Genomic DNA, 9,923 nt, shown 5'->3' on the forward strand with positions numbered 1-9,923 from the left:
TATAATTTTCCAAAGGTGTATATCAGTCTTAAACTTTAAACCTCCTTACTTATTATGAGAAAAATTTATCCTGTAAAATTGCTGAAAATTGCTTTCTCTATATTCAAAAATATGCAAAAATTTTATCAAAATTGAGCTTAATTTTTTCTGGCAAAGCCTAATTCTAGTAGTTACTTTTTTGAAGTCAGCAGGGGTATACTCCATCACTCCAGAAAAGGGTTTTTTCAGGTCTACCAGACTAGGTCAACTCCAATAATTAGGAATGGTGTGCTTTCGACGATCAGTTTTAAAAGTAATAAGAGAAGTTTTTAATTTGTATTTATGGTGATTTCAATTTTGATATTTGTCGTTTTTTAAGACTTATTTTTTATTTTATCCGTATTTTTTGCAGTTATCAATTTTAGCTGCTGGTCTTGTTGATATTTTAATAACTATTTTAAAGGTAATATATTTTGTTATGTTTTTTCTCTTGATAATTTGTACCTGTTGTTCCTTTTCAGAAAAAGTAAAAAATTTAAAGACGGCGATTCCACATAAAGTTATCCAAAAAATTAGGATCTTTTATCTTAGATTCTCTTGACGTTTATTTCAGTTGTTTATATTCATAGTTAAAAGTAACTTTTAACTACACGTAGTTGAAGTACGCTATAAAACTTAATACACGGAATATTGTGTAAACATGTAAGTAGGATGTTATTTTCTTAAAAAACAATGGCCTAAGAAACATCAACAGATACAATTTTGTTAATTTCGAACACTGAGTATATAAAATTATTTTAAACTATAAAACTCCTACAAAACTCAAAAAGATTTGAAGCAGGAGCTTACTTTAAATATTACAGATGTTCAACAAGATGACTCAGTAAGGAAAGAAGAATTTCCCAATACAAAACTATATAGAAACCAGCTAGACACACACATTGACATTTGTTTGAAAAACAAAAATCAGTCACACCATTTAAGTTTAAAGCTGTTTTTATATAAGCCACAAGAAATTCAATTGCAACTACAGTGATAAATGGTAATAGCTCGAAAAGTCTCTTACTTATTCTATGACTTTTACAAACAAGTTGAGACCAGAAACAAACGCTTATCAAAAGATAACTGGTAAAACCAGTTTCAGAGAGTCATGGCTAAGAGCTCAAAATAAAAATACTAACGAACTTGAAAATAAAAATTCATTGTTTATGCTTGGACAACACTTGATTTAAGAAATATCTGCGGACAGAAATAAAAAGATCAGTTAAGAATGATCGGTTAAGAAAATTTTGCAGAATGTTTTTAAAAGTTTAAGATTTATAGGGAGATTTTTATGAGAAGATTTTATGGGAAAATCTTGCAGATCTTAGGAAGATTATTATGAAAATAATTTATGAGTAAATTTAAGAGAAATATTTGGAGATGATTTTGGAGAAAATCAAAAAGAGAATTTTTTTGAGGAAAATTTTTATAGAAGAAATGATAAAAGAACTTTTGGGAGATTTTGAAAAAGAGATTTTTGAAAAAAATAAAAAACATAACAGATTTTAGATAAAGAAAAGGTAAAGAAAAAGTAGCAAAGGGATATTTTCAAAGAGAAAAAGAAATAAAATGGGAACAGTCTAATATATATTAACGCTTTTGGCTATTACTCCAAAGACGGAAAGAGAAAGTTTTTGAGTAACTTTTGAATATACATTATTATATATAATAATATATAACTATCTGTATTTGTAAATGCTTAAAAAATACATTTGAGTTGATTATTTGAGACTATTTATTATATGAAACGAGGAGAACCAATAGTAAATATCAATATCATTTCCTTTACATTTCAATAAAGGAGTTATTATATTGTTGTTGAATATATTAAGATTTTGTTTTTAAACCTAACGTAGCCTAAAGTGTTAGAAATCAATGAATATACCCTTACACGAACCATACACGAAACACTCACTCACTGGGAGCAGTCCATCATCCAATCACAGAAACAGTAACAAAATATAACCAAACACATTCCTCAAAGACTAAACTATCTTTTCTTCATCCTCGAGCTCACAATCTTCGCTTTCTTTATTCTTTATCTTTTTATTCTCCACGTTGTTCATTCTTTGATAAAAAAAAAAAAATTTCCCGTAAAGTTTAACAACAAAATCTTAAAACATTATTTAGGACTTTAGTAATTGCTCATTCGAAGTACATATATAATCGCTGTATTGTTATAACTGCTCAATATAATAATATAATTGCTCAATCGAAGTACATTTACATCTTTACTAATTATTTTCGTTTCACTTTGCAAATACTCTCAAACATTTAACTCAAGTTTATTTAGTATTTATAAATACAGATAATAATGTGTAACCAAAAGTCACTCAAAAATATAATCTTACCACTAGGAAGCGAAAATTAATACTTACATGGAGTTGGAGGAATTAACACTCAAGTCTCAACCGTTTTTTTAAACTTTGTACTTTGTTTTTTTAAACTTTGTATCTCCTCTTAAATATAAAAGTAAAGTAAAAAAAATTTTTTTTAATTTATTTTTTTATTTAATACGCTACCCGCTTTTATTGTCCGATCATCGGAAAACCAGATCATCGGAACGCTTGTATTTCGGAACACCCGGATTTCGGATCATTCATATTTCGGAGCTACTCGCCAGTCGGGTAATAAAATAGGAAAAAACTCGTGTATTTTCCGTATTTCTTTAAATTATGTAAAACAATTGTTTTTTTTTTATTTATTTATTTATGACTATTTTAAGGTCTTCTCTTTATTAATTTATTTATGATTATTTTAAGGCCTTTTCTACAAAGTACATGTTGGATTTATACATGAAGTTATGCATCAAACAATTAGTTATATCAAAATTAATCTTTGTCAAATACTCACTAAAATTCATTATTTTTCTGATGGCTGTTCAAGACAGTATAAAAACTGCGAACCTTTTTATAATTTATGTCACCATGCTGAAGATTTTTCTGTTAGTTGCATCTGGAATTTCTTTGGAACAAGCCATGGCAAATCGCCAAATGATGGTATTGGTGGCGCTGTAAAAAGCCTTGTTGCTATTGCTAGTTTGCGGGGTCCAAGCTCAGGTCAGTTACTGTCTGCTGAAAGCAATGTTTGAATACTGTCAAAAATCAATCAGCGGGGTCAAGTTTGTATATGTCACTACCGAAGAAATGAAGCGAAAACACGAAAGAAAAAAGTTTGAACTATTCAAATCCATCACCAACAAAAAGTATTGTATTTTAGGCTAAGTTTCAAAACATCAAAACTTTTGAATAATTTAGAGTTGGGAGCTTAAATTCTGCATTTTTTTATGTTTCATTGATAGGTACCACTGGTTAAAGTTTAATTGGAATCTAACGGGGGGGAGGGGGGGTTGAAAAATTTTAATTTTTTGTCCCACTATTACATGGAATTACCCTTAGACATTTACAAAAAAGATTCGAAAAGGTGACACGTACAGTTATTTATAGAATAACTTTAGGTGCATCTCTTTTCTGCCAATCATTTTTACCGACCTTTTCCTATGTTTTTTTTCTCTCTTCAAGAGGCGTCTTCTCAGATAGCTGACAGCTTCAAAATCTTTTTGTTTTGTTTGAGTAAATTTTTATAAAATTGCAGTTTTTGTAATGGCTACTTTAAACAAATGTTACGTAAAGAGTAAATGAGATTAACGCATTAACTCATTTAATGCTTATGCAGCTGAATAATCTTAAAATCGTCTATTAAAAAAAAAAACTTGTAAAAACTCATAAAGAGGAACGGTAGTAAACAAATATATTATTTTTAACACGATTGATGAGTTGCTTCACTTTTAGATTACTTTTATGATATTGTAAAATGTTTTCAGGTTTTTAATAATTTTAACAATGTTTTCAATGTACTACACAATATACTTAATACTGACTTTATTAGTTTTCTACCTTCTTGCAAAGATATGCTGGAGGTTTTGGATTCAGTCATACGGACTTTTAACAATTGCTACACCTCCAACAATACCGTTCTTTGGAAATTCTCTTCAATTTCATAGTGATCCTGTAAAGTTTAATAAACAAATATGTGAATGGAGTAGAGTTTACGGCAATTTATTTTGTGTGTGGCTGGGGTTAAAACCGATCATTCTTTCGTCTTCAACAAAGTTTTTAGAAACAATTTTAACCAGTCAACAAGTTATAACTAAGTCGTCTATCTACGGCTTTTTCCATGACTGGCTAAAAACAGGCTTGCTAACAAGCACAGGAACTAAGTGGAGATCTCGTCGTCGGCTTCTTACTCCTAGTTTCCATTTTTCAATACTCAACAGCTTTTTAAAAATCTTTGAAGAGCAGGCAGCTCGTTTAGTGGAAAACTTGCGCATTTCTGCTGAAAGTGGGGAAGTAATAGATGTTCAGGTTCCAATCAGTTTAGCCACTTTGGACATAATATGCGAGACATCGATGGGTGTAAAAATAAACGCCCAAAGCTGTCCAGACTCTGATTATGTAAAAGCGATCAGTACTTTGAACAGAGAAATAATGGAACGATCTAAATACCCTTGGCTTTGGCCAGATGTTATCTACAAGCGGCTTCCTTGTGGAAAACGGTTTTACAAAGCGCTGGATGTTGCTCACAAAATGACTCTAAAAGTAATTAACCAACGAATAAAGATCCGCTCTCTAGATGCAGAGGATGAAAGTCCATCAACAGAAAAGAAGTTTTTTCTAGATATACTGTTGGATATTTACAAAAGAGGTGAAATTGACGCTGAAGGCATTCAGGAAGAGGTGGACACGTTTATGTTCGAGGGTCATGACACCACCTCTGCTGCATTAAGCTGGACATTATGGTTGCTAGGAAGCAACCCTCATGTTCAAATGAAGCTTCATACAGAAATCAATCAAGTAGAAGAAAGTGGAGGCTCACTGTATGAAAAGGTTCGAAGTTTTAAATATCTTGAGTGTGTAATAAAAGAGTCTTTGCGAATGCACCCACCAGTACCCATATTCGCCCGAGAAATTGAAGAAAATATGATTATTGATGGCCAATATATTCCTAAGGGTTCTGAGGTCGAGGTTTTTGTAATGATGGTTCATCACAATCCCGAGTACTGGGAAGATCCGTACACTTTTATACCTGAACGTTTTGAGAATGATGAGCTTGCAAAGCGAAACCCATACAGCTACATTCCGTTCTCTGCAGGACCAAGAAACTGTATCGGTCAGAAGTTTGCAATGATTGAAGAAAAAATGCTGTTATACAGTATTATGAAAGCATTTCGTGTGGAGTCCATGCAAAAGGAGGGTGAAATTCAAGGCTGTATAGATTTAATACATAAATCAGCTAATGGAATTATGATGAAGTTTTCTGAAAGATAATTTTTTTTTTATTAAATAAAAATAGTGTGAAAGTTTAAAAGTTGCTTTAATATCAGCTTTAACGAATAAACGAAGTTTGTAAACTACAACCGTCTATCTGGGGAATGACGCTGGCATAGGTGATGATGATATCTTTTGAGTATATATATGTATATATATATATATGCGAACTTACACACAAAGTTAGAAAAATAAGTATCCGAACAAAAATGTTTTTTGTGAAAAATATTTTTTGCCGAGTTATTTCAACAAAACGTTTTTTCAGAAAAGAAAAGTTTCTGTAGAAAACTGTAACGATTATTATTATGGTTCTAAAAGCAAATTTAATGAAGATTTTTGATTAGAAAAGTTGAAAGTTTAACAAAGCATTCAAACTTAACAATTAGTTAACGTTATATAAGTATCCGAACAAGGTTTTTGAGATCAAAATTTTCTTTAATAAGTTATTTCTAATGAATTTTAGTATCGAGATGGGCCACCATTGGCTTAATAATTTTTGCGAGTCGTTTTTGCATTGGTTGAGCTAACTTCTTTGTCGTATCTGGACAAATTTTTGGCCACGATTCTTGAATCAAGATTTTCAGTTCTTATTTCTTTTTAATGAATAGTGAGGTTGTTTTTTGATCCAGAATATCCAGAGGTGTTCAATTGGATTAAAGTAACTTAATCTACTTCTGGATGAAAAACTCTTTTGCTATCTTCGACATATGCTTGGGGTTGTTGTCTTGCTAGAAGATGATTTGTTTTCTCATTTGCAGTTTTTAAGTTGAGGACAGAAGATTTTTATTGAGAATGTTGGTATAAACCTCAGAGTTCATAAGTTCATCAACAGACTCTAGCTTTCCTATTTTATTCCAAGTCATCGATCCCCACACCATAACATTGCCTCCGCCAAATTTCGCTGTTCCTCGAATGTAATTGAGTTTGAAAGCTTTGCCTTCCATTCTTCATACTTTTTGAGCTCCGTCAGACTTCACATGATTAAATTTTAATTCGTCAGTCCACAAAACTTTCTTCCAGAATGATAACGGCATGTTTACATATTGTTTACCTTCGCTCTCAATGGGTTTTTGAAAGGAATGGTTTCTTGTGTGGAACTCTTGCTTTAAATCCATTCTCTTTCAATCAGTTTCAAATTGCATATGGGACTTCTTTTTCAAGACGCTTGTTTGACGCTTTTGTTGCTGATTAAAATTAGTTTTCGTACGCTATCTTCACAATTTTTCGATCAATTCTGGGCGTCGTTTTGCGCTTTGCGCCTGATCTTGGGTAAGTTGCTGATGGTTCCTAATGCCAAATCAGTCGCTTCTTGTATAAATCTGAATGTTTTACCTTGTTTGAACAAGTCAATAACTAAGTTGCGCTGAGCTTGCGACCATTCCTTGGTTTTAATTCCCATTTTTTATGGTTTCAATGACAAACCAAATAGCTTTAAAACTATCAGTCGATTGTTAGCGGTTACTCATTATTTGATTACAAAATAACCTGAAATACTGCCTAAATATCTATTTGTAACTATCACTCAGAAATTTTTGTTTATACTCGGATAATTATCTTTCGTCGAAAATTGAACACGCCTTAAGGAATCGTTCAATTTTGGGCGAAGAAAATTTTTTTTTGTGGGAAGAAAATTAACAAAAGTAATTTTGTTTTTGTCATCTGAAATCTGGATATGAAATCTGAAATATGAATTTTTTTTAGAATAATCGTAACAGTTTTTATCAAAAACTTTTTTTTTTCTGAATAACTTGCCAAAGTTTATTTTTCACGATAAAATTTTGTGTTCAGATACTTATCTCTCTGACTGCTTATCTCTCTGACTGCTTATCTCTCTGACTGCTTATCTCTCTGACTGCTTATCTCTCTGACTGCTTATCTCTCTGACTGCTTATCTCTCTGACTGCTTAATGAGAAAAAGAGAGAGAGAAGTAAACAATTTCTTTCAATTTCTTTTTTCTTGCCAATTTTCTTATTTTTCTTGCAAAATTTCACTTCACAAATTTCACTATCACTTTATGAAATTTACTTTTTTTTCGAGGAAGAACTTTTGAAGGTTAATGGCTGTAATTGTTAATATTTTCCATGTTGTTTTTGAAAGAAATGTTGGAAGTCTTAGCCTTCTACCACCTTTCTACCACCCTCTCGTTAAGGGAAGCGCTGTTTAATCATAGTTTTCTGAAAGCCATTTTTTTCTAAAAGACATTTTTTAAAATATCGGCTAGAATTAACCTCATCTGTTGCTTATTACTTTTTTAATTATTATTATTACAACTTTTTTGCATTAAAGATAATTTATTGATATTATGATTATTGCTTTTTTTTTTTTTTTTTTTTTTAATTTAATAATAAAAAGTATAGGGTTTAGCTTTTACCTTTTTTTTTTTCACAAACTTAGTGGAAAATTTTGATTGTAAATTGGTGAATTAAATCAGTTCACTGATTACAATGCAGACACAGAAACAATTCACACAATCACGAGGTTTTTATTACGTGAACATTGTTTGATAAATTTGATATTTAAAATCATCTATATATATATTTTAGAAACAAGATCTCTCTGTAATCAATATTTAACAATAATAATTATTGTTTTTACATGAATGAAAGACTTATTTTCGTTTGTTTTTTTTTAAATTTTCATTACGTAAAATAAATATTCAGAAATTAAAATTAACATATAGCTTTGTTGTCATTTAAAAAAAACAACTAACTTCCTTTTATCAGAAATATCAAATTTTCATAACTCGATTAGACTTTTTTCTCATATAATCATCTACAAAGATAGTTTGTTAGATAAACTAAATGATTCAGGGGGTACAGTTAAAGTAATATACAATTTTAAAACTTTCATACAAAAAGTAATTAATGAATTTCAGAAAAAATACTATGTACTGAATAAATTTATAAATAGAACAAATAATAAACTGTAAATGATAGAAAAATATTACACTTAGCTATTATTTAAAGTGTGATTTCGTAATATTACTTAGAAAAAGTTGGTATCAAATGTTACATAGGTTGAATGTCTAATTTACTTTTACCCAATTATAGTTTTTTTAATATTCTTAGAATGAAGAAATGTGTAGATGTGTCTAGACCTTTTTATTTTTTTGTTTTAAGTTAACTGTAAGGAATTGTGATTTGAGTCCGCCAGCAACTACCTTGTGGACTGCCCAAACCTCTTCAGGGAAGACCTAGTACCACATCGACTCTGAGTTTGCCTCCCCTTTGAAGAATGGGCGAAAAAAAAGAAAAGTATCAGTTTAATACAAGCACACTGGCCTAGCCAGCTCGCTCAATCTTAGCCATTAGGCCGAGAAGCGATTAACTGCATTAACAACCCGTGCCGCATAAGAGCATTTTAAGCTGATTTCCAATTTGTTGAAATTACGGCATGCATTTGAAAACAGCAACACTTATGCAATATCTTGGGAATTAAAAAAATTCTTTGTTAATTAGTTGTATGATGTAATATGTTCTAGCATTGCTTACTCGCAACAACAGTTTTATCAGAGATTGTTGAGTAATATTCTGTTTTGTAAAGGACTCAATTCAACTATAAACGTTATCAATTTTTTTGTAAACATGATTGGTTAGACATTAAAAATTTAATTTTGATCTCAAAATAAATTCATAGCATGTCATAAATAGAAGAAATTCCTCACTTCAGCAGGTAATACAATAAAATTCTCCTTACAGAAGGAAATAACTGGAATCTATCCTTTTCTGTCAATGTACCATGATACCCGCAAGGGCTGTTTTTCCAATGTTGTGTTTTTTACATTTTTTTCTTGTAAACTTTGTTTTATATATTCCTCAGCAAATGTAAAAACGCTGATGGTTCTCAATGTCAAAATAAAAAGTCTAAACGGGAACGAGATTTTTTAGTGAACCAAAGACTGAAACAACACTGAAACACTGTGTTAATTGCTTCAGAAATTTCCAAACCATTAACATTATTCCAAGCTCCATCTAACCCAAGAATGTGAATAAATTGAGCAATAATTAGAACTATCCCTTTGAAAAACGTAATCGAATTTTGAGAGGAAATGAATCATTGTCTTTTTCTCTTGGTAGTCCTGGGAAGATGTTTCCGGGGCTTTTTAGAGCGTTCAAAGTATTAAAACTGACTGCTTTGATTTGATTAATGCTTCCGAGCAATCAAGAGGATTTAGAAGATAAGAGGTATTAAGGGGTTCCTCTAGCGCTTGCCGTGAAGACTGCCCATTCCGCTATTCTAAGGGAAGGCAAACTCAGGGTCGACAAGTTACTGGGTCTTCCTCAATAAAACGTTGACCCTGAGTTTGCCTTCCTTTTAAACAGCGGGAGAGAAAAAAAAATGTTATCAGTTTTATACATGCACGCCTGCCTAGGCCATTGGGTCGAGAAGCAATCAGTTTAGAAAATATGATACTGAATAACCCTGATATTATTGAAAGGAGAATTAAGCAAGTAACAGAAGCTTCGTCCGTAATGCCTGGTTAAGAAGCAAGGGATGGAGTAAAGAGATATGAGCCAATTTTGTTGCGCAAAATATCTTACCAAACTTTAAACCAAACAGTAATGATTTATTAG

The 9,923-nt window shown here is 31.2% G+C and overlaps 1 pseudogene across 1 annotated transcript; it reads left to right on the forward strand.

The window, feature by feature from the left end:
- The first annotated feature begins 3,718 nt into the window (after positions 1–3,718).
- On the forward strand, positions 3,719–5,388 carry LOC149882800 (cytochrome P450 4V2 pseudogene; annotated as a pseudogene). The gene has a single exon (XR_016444633.1). The product of XR_016444633.1 is annotated as a cytochrome P450 4V2 pseudogene (transcript).
- Positions 5,389–9,923: the final 4,535 nt, after the last annotated feature.

The sequence above is a fragment of the Hydra viridissima genome, unplaced genomic scaffold (genome assembly GCF_058129835.1).
Source record: "Hydra viridissima isolate aposymbiotic clone 2 unplaced genomic scaffold, HvirCarnegie_v1 scaffold_10, whole genome shotgun sequence".
NCBI classification, from domain to species: Eukaryota; Metazoa; Cnidaria; class Hydrozoa; order Anthoathecata; family Hydridae; genus Hydra; species Hydra viridissima.